At 43.3% G+C, this 19,013-nt stretch overlaps 1 protein-coding gene and 1 long non-coding RNA gene across 3 annotated transcripts in view; both read right to left on the bottom strand.

Moving 5' to 3' along the window:
* PDE11A (phosphodiesterase 11A) overlaps positions 1-19,013 on the bottom strand; it is a 988,141-nt gene that overhangs the window by 759,594 nt on the left and 209,534 nt on the right. The window lies entirely within an intron of this gene.
* On the bottom strand, positions 6,302-12,749 carry LOC141147782 (uncharacterized). Its single transcript, XR_012245137.1, has 3 exons — positions 12,248-12,749; positions 8,246-8,705; positions 6,302-7,015 (listed from the first exon to the last, which is right to left on the bottom strand). It is a non-coding gene; the product is annotated as an uncharacterized lncRNA (long non-coding RNA).

Raw genomic sequence — 19,013 nt, 5'->3', positions numbered from 1 at the left:
AAGCGGGCAGTGCATGCGTGTCATAAACATCCTATAATAATGTTTATCTGTAAAATAATAATAATGAAATACAACCACAGTTCCAAAAAAGTTGGAACAATCAAAATCTACATAAAAACAGAATGCAATAATTTGCAAATCTCATAAACCCATATTTTATTCACAATAGAAAAAAAAGAAAACATTTGATGATTGTGTATCTTTTGTACTGTTTGTGGAAAATGTAATTAAACATTTTCACTGTCAGAAAATAGAAAACATGTCAAATGTTTAAACTGATGTACCATTTCATAAAAAAATAAATAATAATAAAGCCCAAAATATTACATTGTTCTTGAATGAAATTAGACTATAAGGCCCCTTTCACACGATCGGACTGTTCAGGTCCGCCTGTCAGTTTTGACGGCGGACCTGAACGGGCGCTCCATGTTAGTCTATGGAGCGTCGGATGTCAGCGGAGACATGTCCGCTGACATCCGACCCGGTCAGATCCGCTAAAAGCAGATGGATGGCCCTACGTCCAGGTCCGTCGCTGGCGGATCGGATTGGGTGAGATCTGATGAAAACGGACATGCTGTCCGTTTTCATCCGATCCCTCCATAGGCGGCAGCGGCGCCTGACAAGCCCCTCCCCGCTCAGTGAGCAGAGAGGGACCTGTCATCCGCCGGCTCAGCGGAGATCAACGGAGAGATCTCCCGCTGAGCCGGCGGACCGAGGCGGGCTCCGTAGAAACGGAGTCCGCCTCGTGTGAAAGGGGCCTAACAGGTTTCAGGACTAATTTGTTATAATAATCTGCAGGCTTGGCATCTCACTTTTCCTGGGATGCGGGTGTCATTATAAACTCCTAATAACACCCAAACGCAGTGTGTTTGCCTCCAACGGATTGTACTGTAGTACCATGCAATTCAGTACAGTGTTTTTGAAAAGTAGTGCATGCACTACTTTTGGTGCAATCTAGTGTGATTTTAACCTATTCAAATGAACTTGCACTTACATTAGCAAATCCCAATTATAGTCTCGCATTTTTCAAGTTGCTATTTGAACACTCTACTGTCTAAGGCCTCATGCACATTGGGCGTCAAAAATGTTGTTTTTTTTTATAAGGGTTTCTGCCTCAATGTTAGCTTATGTGTATATAACAGTGTTTCTCAACTTCAGTCCTCAAGGAGCCACAACAGGTCATGTTTTCAGGCTTTCCATTATTTTGCACAGGTGATTTGGTCACTTTCACTGCCTCAGTAATTACCACAGCTGTTCCATCTGAGGGAAATCCTGAAAAAATGACCTGTTGGGGCACCTTGAGGCCTGGAGTTGAGAAACACTGGTATATACACACATAGGCGTTTACAGGTATTTAGAGGCAGGAGCGTTTACAGGCAGAAACAATCACTTGAATGTTCAGTAGAGGAGTGTTTCAGCAGAAAAAAACACCCAACACTTTTAAACATTGGGCGTGTTTAGTGCTTTAACCACTTCTGGACCGCCACATGCTGATATACGTCCTAACTTTGAAGAGGAATATCTTGGTTATGGCAGCAGCTAGCTGCCATAACCCCGGTATCCTCTTCTTCGGCCGGCGGTCCGCCTTCCGATAATGGTGGTCTCTGCGGCGGATTCACCGCGAGATCACTTTTATCGGTGGTAGGCCCCGCTTACCGGAGCCGTCGGCAGCGGCGGAGACGATCGGATCCTCTTCCTTGCTGGGTATGGAAATGAGTGAGGGGAAGATGGTCCCCACCCGTCTCCATATCATTGCAGGGCGAAAGCGACGTCAAAACGTCACTTCCGCCCATAGCTCTTAAAGGGCCATTTTTTATTTATTTTTTTATTTTTGCATTTTAGTGTATATATGAGAGGTCCTGTCATGCTTTTTTATATTACAAGGGATGTTTACATTCCTTGTAATAGGAATAAAAGTGACACCATTTTTTTTAAAAAAAAGAACAGTGTAAAAATAAAAAATAAAAGGTAAAAGGTAAAATAAATAAGAATTTTTATTTTTTAAACGCGCCCTGTCCCGCCGAGCTCGTGTGCAGAAGCAAATGCATATGAAAATGGTGTTCAAACCACACATGTGTCAATGGAAGGTTTGAGACTTTGAGTCAACAATTTTGGTATATCTTAGTGGATTCACTTATCCATTTCAGATATGCTCCCCATCAATTGAGGATTTTTGGTCACCTTATGGAGGAGTTGGTATGCACCGAGTGGAGGACGCCTGTTTGCGCCTGCCATGTGTTGGATCCTTTGTCGCCTCAGCTCCGGAGAAGGGCAATGCTTTTGACCCAGTACCTGTACCTCACCATAGCTTGGCCACGTATGTAAATATCCAGAAATTGACTTGCTGTCCTTTCTGGCTACCAGTTAGTCTACTTCCTGATGTTACTATACTTTGTTATTTCAGAAATCCTAGAGCATCCGCCCCTGAAGAAGTGTATTTCACAGAAACACGTCGGCCATGATGGATGCAGCCACTGTGCGTTCTTTAGGATCCTACTTTTATGAATTATCCATGCATCAATTTTTAGACTCATTTTTTACATCATGGTGTTTTGTGTTTCCCAGTTTTAATATGTACAATCTCCACATGACATATGTGTTAGTCACTTATTGCTGGTATTTTGTATTGTTTGTTTTTATGCATGTATCTATATAGGACATGCTTGGTGCACATGCACAGGCAAACCTTCCACATGTAATACATATCAGTACGAATCATATGCAATAAATTGTATTTTCATCCCAAACCCCAATCTGTCAACTGTCTCATTTAAAGTCCCACCGCCCCTTCTTGTTTCTTTAAACCACACATGTGAGCAATCGCGGCGATCGGTAGAGCAAGAGCAATAATTCTACCCCTAGACCTCCTCTGTAACTCAAAACATGCAACCTGTAGAATTTTTTAAACGTTACCTATGGAGATTTTTAAGGGTAATAGTTTGTCGCCATTTCACAAGCGGCCGCAATTTTGAAGCGTGACATGTTGGGTATCAATTTACTCTGTGTAACATTATCTTTCACAATATATAAAAAAAATTGGGCTAACTTTACTGTTGTCTTAATTTTTAATTAAAAAAAGTGTATTTTTTTCCAAAAAAAGTGCGCTTATAAGACTGAATGCTGCACAAATACGGTGTGACAGAAACTATTGCAACGACCGCCATTTTATTCTCTAGGGTGTTAGAAAAAAAATGTATAATGTTTGGGAGTTCTAAGTAATTTTCTAGCAAAAAAAAAAAAAAAAACAGTTTTTAACAACAACACATCTCAAAAAGAGGCTCAGTCCTTAAGTGGTTAAATTAATATTCTGACCAATGGAATGAATGAACGCCCAAAACATTTGACACACCTAAGTGCATTTGTAAAACACAGCTTTAGGTATGTTTTTAACACTGCTTTTCTCCTGCCAGGAGAAAAGGCATTTGGAAGCGCTTGTCAAACACCCAGTGTGTATGAGGCCTTAAAAAAACATCACAATACACCAAAATTATGCTAAAAGGGGAAAGACATACAGTATTTATTTTTAGTTTCTTCATTTTTACCTTTTATGATGCATCTGACTGCATCTTAGCAACCAATGATGCTTACAGATCCCCCAGTGTCTTTGACTGCAAGGACATAGGGGGCCATGACCACATATTGTCTTTGGTTGTTATGGGGAAGGTGGCCGCCATCGTGCTAGTAACCAATGATGAGAAGGGTGGCCCAGGGAAAGAGGTTGACATTTAGTGGCAGTAATACCACCACTAAATGAATGACTTCTGGCTGCAAATGCCAGGGGTTCGGACAGGCAAACTGGCCAAATCTGGCCATTATGTTCACCCATTCAGCAAACAGCAAGCAGCCAATAGCTTGGGTTTGAGCTAAACTCAAAGTCAACCCAAAACTCATCTCTAGTCAGAACTCCTGTCAGAACGAGCTCCAAAGGCTGCACCTTTATAAAAACAAATCAGAAAAGCAATATCAGCACCTATATTTTTATCTTCAAAAGGTTCCTTCTAGGGGAAACCATCAAAGTTAATATATTCAGTTTCAACCTATTACTTTCCAGCATACTGTAAAGACTGAGTCACAACAATCAAGAACAATATGTTTTCCTGTATCATCCATTGCCTTCCTGCTGCCAATCCTTCCCCAGAATGACCTGGTACTAGCCTGTGGTGTCCGGCTTATCATATCTAGACAAGCAGTTAATGAAATAAAGCAGAATCCCATGGCAGACCAGAACGTTCACCAGCTTAAAGATAGTACAACAGACATACAAGCACACACCCATTAAAAGGTCTTACTTATAAAAAGTGTTTTTGATGAGAGTGACCTTTCAAGGTCTGCAGCAGTTTCTTTCTTGAGCAACATTTCCTTGACCTTTCATATGCTGTCTAGTTGTCTTCTCTGTCTGTCTGAAGATGTTGTCCTAGATTATTCATCAACTAAAAATGTGTTCTATGTTGAATGCATAATACACATCTCTTCAAACTGCATGCAAATGTCTTTGCATGTCTTACCTATATTTTTGTAATACAATATGTCTTTTTTTAAAGGAAGGGGGGAAATAAGGTTTTAAATACTGACATCTCTTTGAGAATGGTAGTTGTCTGTTCCTCTCTAGTTGTAATACACTAAATCACTGATCTGAGACTATATTCTGCATGTAAGGTCAGAACTGACCTCTATACTTGTTCTGAGTCAGTGAGGTTGATTTACTAAAGACAAATAGGCTGTTTACTTTGCAAGGGAAGTTTGCACTTTGCATGGGGCTCTTCCTCAGAACTTAGTCAATAAGTTGAAGCGCTGCTGAGTTCCATCATTCATTTTTCTGGCACGTAATTTGATATTCTTTGCAAAGTGAAATTTCATCATGCTCAGTAAACTCTGGGGCATATTCTGTTGCAAAATGCAACTTCCCTTGCAAAGTAAACAGCCAATTCGCCTTTAGTAAATCAACCCTTATAACACTGAAGCCATTGCATTAACATGACAGCCGGAGAACTACAATTTTTAGTACAACCCACAAGTAGTAGTAGCCTGTCTACTTTTCGATTTCACTAAATATAAAATTGATATATAGGTCATTTAAAGGAAGAAGCCACTGACAAATAACATTTTGGTTGAGTAGACTCTGGCGGACATGGTTTCATCCACATTTTTTGCAAAATCCTGTGGTATGGACCATCTGCCATCGTACCCACTACTATTACTCTTCCTTCATTTTCTCTCATGGAAAAGATTTGAAAATAAACAGACTAAAGCTGACCGGAGATGGAGCAATTTTCTTTCCTGCAACCTGCAAAGATCGCACAATTCCTCCATCAACACAGTCAGTGTTGATGGGGGAATCCATATCACAGAGCCATTGTGTTCTCCTGGCAGGGGGGGCAAGGTGGGGGGAGCCGCCCCTGCTGTGATTACTGCTAGTGGTTATAATAGCCACTAGCAATAATCACATGTGAAATCTGACAGGCTGGTTGCACCCAAGTTAATCAACTTGGGTACATTCAGCCTGCCCACACATAGTTCAAAGCTCAGTTGGTCCCTGCTGAACCGGCCGCGATTTGAACGTCTATGGCCGGCTTAAGATTCTCTGCTAATGGCTGGAAGGAGCTGGTTAAGTAAGGCAAAGCAAGTGTGTTAATTCACCTGCTTAACACCTTTAAGTGGAACTTTAGTCAGAAAATTAGGTCCCGCTAGATCACTTCAGGTTGAGCCCCTTTTGCAGATATATACATTATATAAAAATAAAATGTATAAACATTATAAAAAAGTGTCTATACTGTTTAAAATCCACTAATACACTGTCTCACCCCACTCTGCACATGCTCAGTTTGTAGAGGTCGATCTGCTGACAGCCTTAAAGCGGAATTAAACCCTCCTATCCTTTATAGCCAAGGAAGCTGCTTCTGTTTGAACTGCAACTGTCATGGTGCTGCGCATGTGATCAGTTATGACAAAAGCTATTTGGTTTGGCAATTTGGTTGAGGACACAATCAAATCAAACTGTTTTTGAAACCGGTAAATTGATGGGTTTAATTTATGATTTACTGCTGGGGCTTTGGACAGCCTCCAACAAGAAGAAACAGGAACAAGGCTGGAGGCAATTTATAGCGCACAATATTTTGGTGGCATAATTATTAATGTGGAATGTATGTTTCCTGCTAAAGAACATTATTATTTTATCACGTTGTTATGGGTAAAGTTCTGCTTTAAAGTAACTGTTAGGGGCAACTCTTAAACAAGTTGCTTTAAGTTTATATTGCTTTGTCAAATTATTGCTTCTATAAGAATGATGACACGGAGTCAGATATGTCTGTGTCACAGTCCGAGGCAAAAGAGGACTGCACCCTTTACTTCTTTCAAAGGCCTTTTATAGGCAGCTCTACAAGCAGTAATCTTATCGGCATTACCAAATGAGGTTAAGGTACAAAGAGTTTCTTACGAGCGAACATGTAATGATTATTCAGCAGTTCCAAATTCCATCTAGATACAGATTGATACGTACACAGAAGAGAAAAAGCACAAACAATTTAAGTAGAACAATTGATACGTACACAGAAGAGAAAAAGCACAAACAATTTAAGTGGAACTCTAAGTCATTATTTCAACCCTATCAATTTCCCCCTTTGACATCATCCTCTCCCTCCCCCTGGGTCCTCATGAACAAGTTCTAGTCAGCTTTTCCTAGAGTACTATCCCTGACCACGGGTTGTCAGAGGGGAAAATCCCATCCCTCCAGGTGTTGCTCACATCTTAAATTCAAGAAGAGGAGTTTATGGGAGTAGGGTGATGTCAATATACATTTATCAGTATACCCTGTCTATTCTCCTAATTTTCCTATTTATTTTCCTGTATACACATATATTTGTGATTGTAAGTGATATTAATATTAAAATAATAATTACCATTGGACTTAACAACCAGTGAAAGGTATTGGTTGCTGTAGAAGACATTCCACTAAATATATCCCACCAATGTGGTGCAGTATCCTGTTGTATCTGTGAGGAAAGATGCACTAGTCTATCTTTGTCAATTATTGCAGATACAAGGTTATTCTGTAGGGTATGTTCTAGTGTTTCTATGTGTTGTCTTAACAACTCTGATTGTTCCAAAACCTGTTTTAGTGGGTCTAAAGAAATTATAAAGGGTGTAGTGTCAGTGAGATTATGTACCTCATAGACTGAAGAGAATACCTTATCGGCGTCTGGTTCAAAAAGATAGGTGTCGTTACACCATTGTAATGTTTTAATTTTTTTTATGCATCCCGCAAACGGCACCGATTTATTTAACGCTGACATGGTGCGGTTATCATTGGTAATGATACAAATATGCTGGGGTCCTATTTCTATGAATCTATTGTTCACATTTACCGGTGTTCTTTGCATTTTGCATATGCTAGTTTGGTATTTTAACAAGCAAGGTTCATATACTGGAGAACTTCTGCCACATACCATTCCATTATTAGTTCCTTCACATAGATTTAAATCATGGGTTCTGTTTCCTTTATCTACATATTTCCCATATATTTCTGGATACCAAAACTCGTCTTTAATTACTAGTGGCATGACCACTATTTTACACATTTCCATTACATCTGCTACCCGGTATGCTTCAAACCTTCCTACACACCATTTATCCTCACATTCTATCTTATCCCCTTTTACTTGGAACCATACACCATCGTCAGTTAGACCCTTAAAATATTTCATCCAGGTATGATAATTTCCCTACTGAAGTTCAGTCCTGGCCCTATTTATTTGTATATGATAGGATAAGAGGTTAAAAGAGCACTGTGTGAAATTTACAAACTGTTGACTTTGATTCCACAGCTGGAGCTCTGCTCCTATCGTGTGATTTATTAACCCTCCCAAAAATTGTAATAGGGGTATTTCTTGCAGTTGGGTTTCAAAAGTGATGGGTAACCATTTGCTTGTGATAGTCAAGCTGTCAGCTATGTGTCCCCCTGCATGCTTCCATCTGTTGTTCATTTCTTCTATTTCGACCGAGTTTAAAATTCCCATCCCTGTACCTGACAGTCCCAGTAAAGTGTCATACCATGCTCGTCTGTACCTACATTTTGGAATTTCAGGGAAAGTTACATTGAATTTAACTTTTGTCTTTTGTTGTGATACTGATACATTGATACAAGTGTGGGGCACGGGTGTTAGCATTGATGATTCAAATGTGGGAACTACTTCTTCCTCCATCTGTATGTGAAACCCATACTAGTGTTTAATTGAAACGTTATATCTACCTTTGATGATGGGTCTGCCCTTATCTATCCTATGTTTTCATCAATGTGCAACGGCTTCCTATGTCCTTTGACTGTGAAATTACCCACTACTATGTACTCGTCCATTGTATATCCTGAAACATTCGCTACTTTTTCGTCATCTATTACCCATTGGAAATTTGCGGTTTCCTCTACCTCAAATTCTCTAATACCAGGAGTCCAGGCATACACTTGTACAAAGGCAAGTTTAAACAGACTATAGAAAAGTAGAGATTTCATGATGACGTTTTCTCAGGTTGTTTCTTACAGTGTGATGCGTGTATCCAGGTTGGCTTTCCCTCCAGCTTTACTGAAGTGGCTGTGGTTAAGAGTACTTGATAAGGACCTTCGAACCTGGGTTCCAATGTCTTTCTGGTGTGTTTCTTTACATATACATAATCCCCTGGTAGCAGCGTATGGGTACCTGTTATTGAGTTAGGGTCTGGAAGAGAAGAATACACACTTTTGTGGATCTTAGTTAGACGTTGTTGTAATTGTATTACATATGCAGTCAAACTATCACATTGCAATTGCATACTCTGTGGAAAGTATAGACCTAATCTAGGTGCATTCCCAAAAAGTATTTCATATGGGGACAATCCTGTTTTCCCTGTTGGAGTGTATCTTATGGAGAACAAAGCCAAAGGCAAGCATTCTGGCCATGGCTTGTTTAACTCTTGCATGGCTTTTTGTATTTTCAACTTTATTGTCCCATTTACTCTTTCCACTGATCCTGAACTCTGTGGGTGGTAAGGGGTGTGGAAACTTTGTTGAACCCCTAACATGGTCATCACATTCTGCATGATTTCTCCTGTAAAGTGTGTCCCCCATCTGATTCTATGGTTTCAGGAAGACCAAACCTAGGTATTAACTCAGTGATCAGTTTCTTAGCTGTGGCTTTAGCTGTAGCTGATTTTACTGGATAGCTTTCAGGCCAACCTGAAAATAAATCGATACACACGAGGACAAATTCAAAGGGGCCGCTCTTAGGCATTTGTATGTAGTCAATTTGCAGTCTCTGGAAGGGGTATTGGGCCCGGACCTGGTGTTTTCGTGGGGTTTTTACTCTCTGTCCTGGGTTATTCAGGAGACAGATTTGGCAGGCTGCACAGTACTTTCTCGCAGTACTACTGAATCCAGGGGCGAGCCATCCTTGGTTCACAATCCTATACATGGAATTGGAACTGACGTGTGTGGGTAGGTGAACTGCCGCTGCCATTGCTGGGTACAGAGAGGCAGGTAGGCATACTTTGCCTCCTTCCCTCCATACATTGTCAAGGTCTGGTGCTGCTCCCATCCTGGCCCACTTATCTTTCTCCCCTGCTTGCTCCTGTAATTTACTCAGCTGCTGCCATGTTGGTTCTGGGATACTCACCTCTACCGCTGCTAAGGTCTCAGGGCTTCCTTCCCCTAGAGCTGCCTGTTTTGCAGTCAAATCTGCAAATGCATTTCCTTTTGCCTCAATTGTTTTTGCTCTCGTGTGTGCCGCCATCTTCATAATGGCCACTCGTTTAACCTTTTGAAGATTGTTCAGGACTCTCTTAATCTCTTCTCCATGTTTTACAGGTGTACCTGCTGCTGTCAGATAACCTCTAGCCCTCCATATGTGGCCATAACCGTGCGCTACACCATAAGCGTAGGCAGAGTCAATATAAATATTCCCTTCTCGTCCTTTTAAGTATTCTAGGGCTTGTTCTAAAGCTTTTAATTCTGCTTCCTGTGCTGACATGTGGGCTGGTAAGGGCTGTGCTTCAATCACCTGTGTATCAGTTACTACAGCATACCCTGTGTGATATTTACCCTTGTCATCAGCAAACCTACTGCCATCTATGTACAAAGTGTGCTCAGCATTTAAAATCGGTGTATCTGTAACATGTGGGAATCCCATTGTCTCCTGTTCCATGAGCTGAAAACAATCGTGCTGATCTATCTCTTTAAACAGAAGGGTGTCAGTTTCCTCATCTCCTTCTTTATTAGCACTATTATTCCCCCTTGCCAAATCTGGTGACTGAAGAGGCAAAAAGGTGGCCAAATTTAAAGTTGTACAGTGCTGAAAAGTGACATTTGGAGGTAAGAGTAAAGTACACTGTAACCTCAGTTGTCTGGCCATTGAAATGTGTTTGGGCTGAACTTGAGACAAGATTGCATGTATGTCATGTGTGGTGTGTACTACAACTGGATTGTCTAGGACAATCTCTGATGATTTATCAATGATGATTGACACTGCAGCTACCGCCCGTACACAGGACGGTGAACCTCTGGACACTGGATCTAGTGCTGCTGAAAAGTAAGCGACTGGTCTTTGTTTTCCATGTGCCTGTGTCAAAACACCTGTGGCGTGTCCAGTGATCTCGGCAACATATAGATTAAATTTCTTAGTGTAATCTGGAATACCAATAGCCGGGGCAGAAATTAATAGCTTTTTCAAAGTGACAAACGACTCATACGCTACTTCTGTAAGCACATACGGTACAATTTTCAAACAATCGTATAATGGCTGCATCAAAGCACTAGCATGTGGTATCCATTGTCTACAATATGACACAATACCTAAAAACATACGCAATTGTTTGAAATTCCGTGGGGGTAACATTCCCTTTATCACTTGAACCCTCTCCTCAGTGAGATGTCTTGTACCCTGTGATATACAATGTCCCAAAAAGATAACTTTTTCCTGACACACCTGCAACTTTTTCTTATTAACCTTACAACCCTTTTCTGCCAAAAATTGCAACAAATTAAGGGTGGTAAGTTTCCTTGTCCGGGCAGCATAATAATAAATCATCCACATATTGTAGCAATACACAAGAATCAGGTGGTACCCATTCTCCCCTCAAGTACTGGATATATCTTGTGTGGTTTACGTTCTATGTCAGTATATGGGGGTGGGATGGTTGAACTAAGATTATTTAAAATTTCAACATTTTTTGTTCTTCTGTCTTTCATATCCCAACCATCACAATCTGGATTATATTTCCACCCCTCTTCTTTTGCTCTATTTGAAACCTTAATTAAGCATTGAACCTGACTCATCCATTGCTTCTCTAACACCTCTCCTTGTCTGTCCCTTTTTATTTCACTTTTTTTCACTATTTTTTTCACTATTTCACTCCATACATCCGGGTCTAAACCCGCTGCTCCTTTCACCTTAAATTTACGAAAGACATCCTTTAAGTCCCGCGCTTCATCTTTCCCACAGATGTTTTTAATTATCTGTGGCACCGTATAATGCGCCACAATTCCCTGACGGGGTTTTGTATTCTGCTGGCCCATTCTGACAGTCCTGCCTAGGTAGCGTGTGGGACACTTAGTGTACAATATAAAACACTTAACCAAGTTACACTAGTTCCTCGTTGCCTTCCTCCTAGGGTGCCAGAATACTAAAAACCTCTCCTAGATGAGATTTCTGAAACCGAATTACTTTATATGCTAGCCCAATAACAAATAATTACTTTATATGCTAGCCCAATAACAAACCAGAATGCGGCTACAACATATACAAGAATGCGGCTACAACATATACAAGCATTCCTTTAAGTGGCCAGGTATCCGACTAGATCTCCGGACTTTGTGGAGACCTTATTCCCCCCCCGTATCTGGGATCCCTCTCATACACTCTTATCCCTGCTTTATGGAGCAGACAGGGCTTATACTTTCAACCCGTCTATGGTTTATGAGTTAGATGTGAGGTTAAGCATAAGCGTCAGACCCCCCAAGTTCACTTATGTGAGGTAAGGGCGCATTCCGTTGCTTAGTTCGGCAATCCCCTTCTAACTCATACCATCCTTGACAAGGCTCATTCACTTGCTCAACAAGACAGACAGACAACAAATAATTCCAGCAATATAAACTAAAATATGCAGTAATTCTAGACTCACCACTACAGAGGCTGGTGTTTTAAAACCAGGAGAACCATAACTGACAGAACGGATAGGCAGAAATCAGGGGAGCACAGAATATAAGAAAAATAAAGCTTTTTCTTACCTGCGCAGGTTTTCGATCTGTGGTTCCCGGAATGCCTGTCCTTTCGTTCCGTCAGCATAGCTCAGCCACCTCTTGTAGCAACTTGGTGAGTCCCTGTTCGGGCGCCAAAATGTTAGGGGCAACTCTTAAACAAGTTGCTTTAAGTTTATATTGCTTTGTCAAATTATTGCTTCTATAAGAATGATGACACGGAGTCAGATATGTCTGTGTCACAGTCCGAGGCAAAAGAGGACTGCACCCTTTACTTCTTTCAAAGGCCATTTATAGGCAGCTCTACAAGCAGTAATCTTATCGGCATTACCAAATGAGGTTAAGGTACAAAGAGTTTCTTATCAGCGAACATGTAATGATTATTCAGCAGTTCCAAATTCCATCTAGATACAGATTGATACGTACACAGAAGAGAAAAAGCACAAACAATTTAAGTAGAACAATTGATACGTACACAGAAGAGAAAAAGCACAAACAATTTAAGTGGAACTCTAAGTCATTATTTCAACCCTATCATAACACATTTGTTTTGGTCAAGCTGACCCTTTATATTGGTTTAATTATGGCACAAACTGTTAAACACTGGCAACCATGAAGCTGTCCAATTAGTACCTTCCTCTGCTACAGTTCATATACTCTCAGTGCACTCCTTACTGGAAAAGGCCTGAAGTTAAAGCTGAGCTAAACCATTCTATCCTTTTCAGCCAAGGAAGCTCCCATCTTAGCCTTTGTTTGATCTGCAACTGCCATGATGCTGCACATGTGATCAGTTATGACACCAGCAATTTGATGGTTTGACAGTTTGGATGAGAGTAAAAGCAAATGTGACATTAAGCATTCCCAGCATCCTGGCCCCTTTCACACTGTAGCGCGGCCACGTTAGCGGTAAAGCACCGCTAGTTTTATCCCCTGCTATTCGCCGAGGAAAGGTTAAAAGCGCTTATGTTGCGGCACTGCCGAAGCGCTTTGCATTCATTTCAATGAGTATGGGCGTTTTGGGAGTGGTGTATACACCGTTCCTGCCCTGCCCCAAAGACGATTCTTGCAGGACTTTTTACATCCTGCAACCGCACCAACCTAGTGTGAAAGCACTCAGGCTTTCACATTGGGGTTGCATAAAAGGTGTTTTTAGGCGCTTTACAGGTGCTGTTTTTAGCGCTAAAATGCCTGAAAAACACCTTCAGTGTAAAAGGGGTCTAACTGTTTTTGGAAACCATTAAATTGAAGGGTTTATTTCAACTTTAAAAGGTGCTGCAGCAACTGCCAACCAGTTAACATGAATATAGCATAGAGGAATATGTGTTGCCAGCACACAAGATCTTTGTTATAAAGTCCAAGTTTTTATTGAACAGCTCACATTACAGTGCAGATAGTAAAATGTTTCTACCAGCTAAGGACCTTCATTAGACATGTGATGATAAAAGGGTCCTAAACAGCCCAAAATGTTGTGATAGCCATCACTCTAGAGACAGTGGACTCCAGTAGCATTACAGAAAAGGGTTATCATCCAATTCTTAATATATATGATATCAAGGATGTTAACAGGTATTTTTATCAGACATAAAAAAAGAAATCAGTGATTAAAGTCCACTTGAGCTTTCAGCTCAAAGTCTTAAAGTGCGTGTAACCTTTAAAATATATTCACTGCCAGCCCCTCTCTTTTATGCAGCCACAACACACAGTGTAAGTGTTTGTTGAAAACGAAGCATGTAAATACCTTTTTCAGTTCTCCTTAGGCCGAGCACGTGACTTACGACCGCTCTCATATTTCATCTATGGGCTACAGTGGGAGGGACCTGGATCCCATCTGGTGTCAGCTGGGAAGGTAACATGACCACTGTGCTGGCCGCTCAGCCCCTTACGCTGTAGTACTTAGATGGGGAGGAGAGCGTCCGGGAGTCACGTGACCGGCCTGAAGAGATCTAAAAGCTGTATTTACAGACTTTGTTTTCAACAGACACTTACACAGTGTGTTATGGCTGCATAAAAGAGAGGTACTGCCAGTGAATTTTTTTAACAGTTTACTTTGCTACTCATTGCGGCAGGAGGGGGGGGCAGAGATGGCTCACACACACACAGGAGCTGACAGGAAGGGAGGGAGGGGGAGAGAGGAGAGCTGCGAATAACTGAGGCTTGTAAACTGATCATGGTAATCAGGACTCAGCAGCCATGATTACCGTGGTCAGCACACAGGGGGGGACACAGGAACTGGCAGGATCAGCCAGGTTTTTTACAGCTTAGAGAGGGGCAGGTTAGACAGCACAAGCACTGTGCTGTTTAATCTGCTATAAGGGAACAGAAGCGCTCTCTTTTTTTTTTTTTTTGGGTTACAACCACTTTAAAGTGGCGTTCCACCCATATAAAAGTTAGCAGCTACAAAAGGTGTACCTGCTGACTTTTAATAATTGGAAACTCACCTGTTCCACAGTCTAGCAATGCAGGCGAACAAAGCCCCGCTCCTCTCCCCCTCCTCTCCTCAGCGCTGGCATTGTGCCTGTGGGTGCCCAGCTTTGGCTTCACAGCCGGGCACGCACTGCACATGCACGAGCCACACTGCGTGCTGTGATTGGCCAGGCAATCTTCTTTGACCTGTGACGTGTCCCAGAAGATTGCAGGGAGGGGGGAGAGGTGAATTTCCTTCTGGCTCCATGGAGCCCCAGGAGGAAGTGGGAGCTGGAAGCCCCTAAAAAGAGGGTATCCGCTCCCCCCCACCAAAAAAAAATGACATGCCAAATATGGCATGCCAGGGGGTCACCTTCACTTAAAGTGGAAGTTCCATTTTTGGGTGGAACTCCGCTTTAACTACTTACAGGTTTATGTTTTTTTTTGTTTTTTTTTTAAAAGCCGCAGCCTTAACAGAAAAGCCTGCACCCCGCCAACATAGAGAAAGGGTCTTCCCTGCAGCATGATAGCAGACTTTTCTAATCAGGCTGTGGCTTTTTTTTTTAAATAAAACAAGCTGCAAGACTCCTTTCACACATATATGTCCATTTTGACAGACTCCGCTTGCTCAGCAGGGATCGATCCGTTGATCCCCACTGAGCTGGCGGATGACAGGTCCATCTCGGCTCACTGTGCAGGGACGGACCTATTAGAGCCCCGCTGTCCTCTATAGGGGATTCACCTGTCCGTTTTCATCCAATCCGCCAGACGGATGGAAAATAGGGTTTCCATCCGTCTGCATTTAGCGGATCGTATGTCAGCGGACATGTCACCGCTGACATCCGTCACTCCATAGAGGTACATGGAGCGTCCGTTCAGGTCCGCCTGAAAAACTGACAGGCAGACCTGAACGGTCCGTATGTGTGAAAGAGCCCTAAGGCCGCGTACTCACGGTCGGACTTTTTGACAAAGGTCCGATGGTCTTTCCGACGGACTTTCGACGGAGTTACGACGGACTTTTGATGGTCTAAGGACCGGACTTGCCTACACACGATCACACCAAAGTCCGATGGATTCGTACGTGATGATGTACGACCGGACTAAAATAAGGAAGTTGATAGCCAGTAGCCGATAGCTGCCCTAGCGTCGGTTTTTGTCCGTCGGACTAGCATACAGACGAGTGGATTTTTCGACCGGACTCGAGTCCGTCGGAAAGATTTGAAGCATGTTCCAAATCTAAAGTCCGTCAGATTTTCGACCGAAAAAGTCCGCTGCAGGTCCGATGAAGCCCACACACAGTCGAATTGTCCGCTGGACTCGGACCAGTCGAAAAGTCCGCTCGTGTGTACGCTGCATAAGAGTTATGGCACACTTGGAATGCATTATGTCAATTTACACTGACAATTAAGTTGGACTTTTACAGTTTCTATCTGTAAATTTACCATCCTGCATTCCACACCATACATGTGACACAGAAAATACAATAAACATAAATTTCATGGTTTACTATACATTGTTTAACAAAACTACGATTGGATCTTTCATGAAAATGTGTTAACTGAAAATATACTCTAACTCTGTCCTCACTCACCTCTTTTATTATTTCACTTATTCTCGTCTGTATTTTTGTTCTCCTTCTCACATCACTGCGTGAAGTGGGAGGGTTAACGTTATGCAGGAACATTGCTACAGCCTCATTGGCTGGAATTTCAGAAACCGGCATTGCAGCACAGCCATTGGCTGCCTTCCAACAATGCAGCACCACTGAGGCTGAACCGGGCTGCGTACTATGAAGTGAGGTCTCTCCCATACCGGCCGGCCAACCCTGATGGCCACCCAAGCCCCCCCTTCACTGGCCATTATCCGTTCTATTTTATTTCTCTTATTGGCAGGGGTGTACCTGGAGCATATATCTGCCCCCCCATCTGGCATCCCCCCTAAAAACGAATGCAGCGAGGTGGTGCAGGTTTTTAAGAATAAAATCAGATGGTGAGGAGGCAACATAACGCTTCCTTGCCATCTGTTAAACACACTCTGAAAAGTGATCCACTGTTGTTCACTCTTTAGAGGGCAACACTAGTGTACCCTAATCTACAATAATGCCCCTCACAGGGCAGATCCTAGGGTCACAGGCACTTGGCACCCACACATGGGTATGGTCATCTTAACAACTACTCCCCTTTACAAATGTTTCTATGGCAACGAATGCAGCCTCATCAGTGTCCATCAATGCAGCCTCACCAATGCCCATCAATGCAGCCTCACCAATGCCCATCGATGCAGCCTCACCAATGCCCATCAGGACAGCCTCATCAGTGCCCATTAGCGCAGCCACACCAGTGCCCATTAACGCAGCTACACCAGTGCCCATTAATGCAGCCACACCAGTGCCTATTAATGCAGCCACACCAGTGCCTATTAATGCAGCCACACCAGTGCCCATTAATGAAGCCACACCAGTGCCCATCAGCGCAGCCACACCAGTGACCATCAATGCAACCTCACTAGTGCCCATCAGCAGCATCATCAGCAGCAGTGCCCATTAACGCAGCTACACCAGTGCCCATTAATGCAGCTACACCAGTGCCCCTTAATGCAGCCACACCAGTGCCCATTAATGAAGCCACACCAGTGCCCATCAGCGCAGCCACACCAGTGACCATCAATGCAACCTCACTAGTGCCCATCAGCAGCATCATCAGTTCCCATCAGTGCAGCCACACCAGTGCCCATTAATGCAGCTACACCAGTGCCCATTAATGCAGCCACACCAGTACCCATCAGCGCAGCCACACCAGTGCCTATTAATGCTGCCTCACCAGTGCCCATTAATGCAGCCTGATCAGTGTCCATCAGTGCAGCCACACCAGTGCCCATTAATGCAACCTGATCAGTGCCCATCAGCACAGCCACACCAGTGCCCATCAGCGCAGCCACACCAGTGCCCATTAATGCAGCCTAATCAGTGCCCATAAGCACAGCCACACCAGTGCCATTAATGCAGCCACACCAGTGTCCATTAATGCAGCCACACCAGTGCCCATTAATGCAGCCACACCAGTGCCCATTAATGCAGCCTGATCAGTGCCCATCAGCGCAGCCTCATAAGTGCCCATCCGTGTTAGTCCCCCCAGTAGACAAAGAAATAAAAAGAGAGAGGAGCGCACCAGCCATGTGCATTATCTTTTGTAAAACATTGGACTGCTGAGCTCTGATGAAGAAGGGACGTGCCCTTCGAAAAGCGTCAGCTAGTAGTGAAGCTTTTATGTTCCTCTAAGACCTTTGGAAGGCTTCGCTCATCATCACTACCACTTGCTGTTTGTTGTTGCTTGAGTTTTATGGCACCAGATTTTACTACTGCTTGTGAGTAATTTCTTTTATTATTATTTTATTCAATAAATGTTTTACAAAAGATAATGCACATGGCCGGTGCGCTCCTCTCTCTTTTTATTTCTTTGTCTGCTAGGATTCCCCATCCTTGAGGGCAGCAAGGCCTGTGTCGTCCTTCCATCTATCTGGTTGACCACTTGTGCGCAGGAGTCAATTTCTTTTTTCTGTATTAGTCCCCCCAGTACCTGGTCTGCACAGCTTCCTCTACCTAGGTCCCGGGTGCAGTGCTTGTCCTGCAGGTGGTTCCTCTGGAGCTGGGAGCCCGGGACCAACTGTGACCTGCTGGTACATCTGGTGCTCTCCCTTCCTCCTGGGCACCACAGAGCTGGGTAAATAGGGGTGGAGGATACTGGGGGGGAGCGAGGTGAGCAGGCAGGGACTCACAAATCCTGTCCACTAATCAGCTAATCACCCAACTCCTGCTGTGTAGCGGTTTAGTAAAAAAACTTCCCCGGGCCCCCTATGTTCAGTGGGGGCTGGGGGACAGAAAGCAGACTACTTTATCACTTTCGGCTTTAGGCAGATTAATCCGCAGCAGCGCTCCCGGCCGGCTTCAGTGTACTGATATAGCACAGGGCGGCCTTCAGCTGTGTAGTGCGCTGCTGCCTATTGATCCACCCAAAGCCGAAAGTGGTGAAATAGTCCGCTTTCTGTCCCCCAGCCCCTAATGAACACAGGGGGCCCAGAGAAGTTTTTTTTCTAAACAGCTGCACGACCGGAGATTAGCTTATTGGTGGACAGGGTTTGGGAGTCCCCGCCCGCTCTACCTCCGCTGTCACTGAAACCGGCCCACCAGCACTGAGGCCCCTGGTAGGCGGGGCAAAAAATGTCAGCGGGCGTGGCCGAAGCAGTGCTGGCTGAGGTCACACACAGCCATATCTGAAGTGCTTGGTCGGTTTTGAGTGGCATCTTGCCCCACATATGTCCATGCTTCTGGATTAGTGCCTGATACCTCCTCCCACTTTCTGAATACCGGTAGGGACACCTATTATCTTCCAGCTTT

Source organism: Aquarana catesbeiana, linkage group LG06, assembly GCF_042186555.1.
Source record: "Aquarana catesbeiana isolate 2022-GZ linkage group LG06, ASM4218655v1, whole genome shotgun sequence".
In the NCBI taxonomy this organism is placed as follows: Eukaryota; Metazoa; Chordata; class Amphibia; order Anura; family Ranidae; genus Aquarana; species Aquarana catesbeiana.
This window is presented reverse-complemented; position numbering and strand designations above follow the sequence as displayed.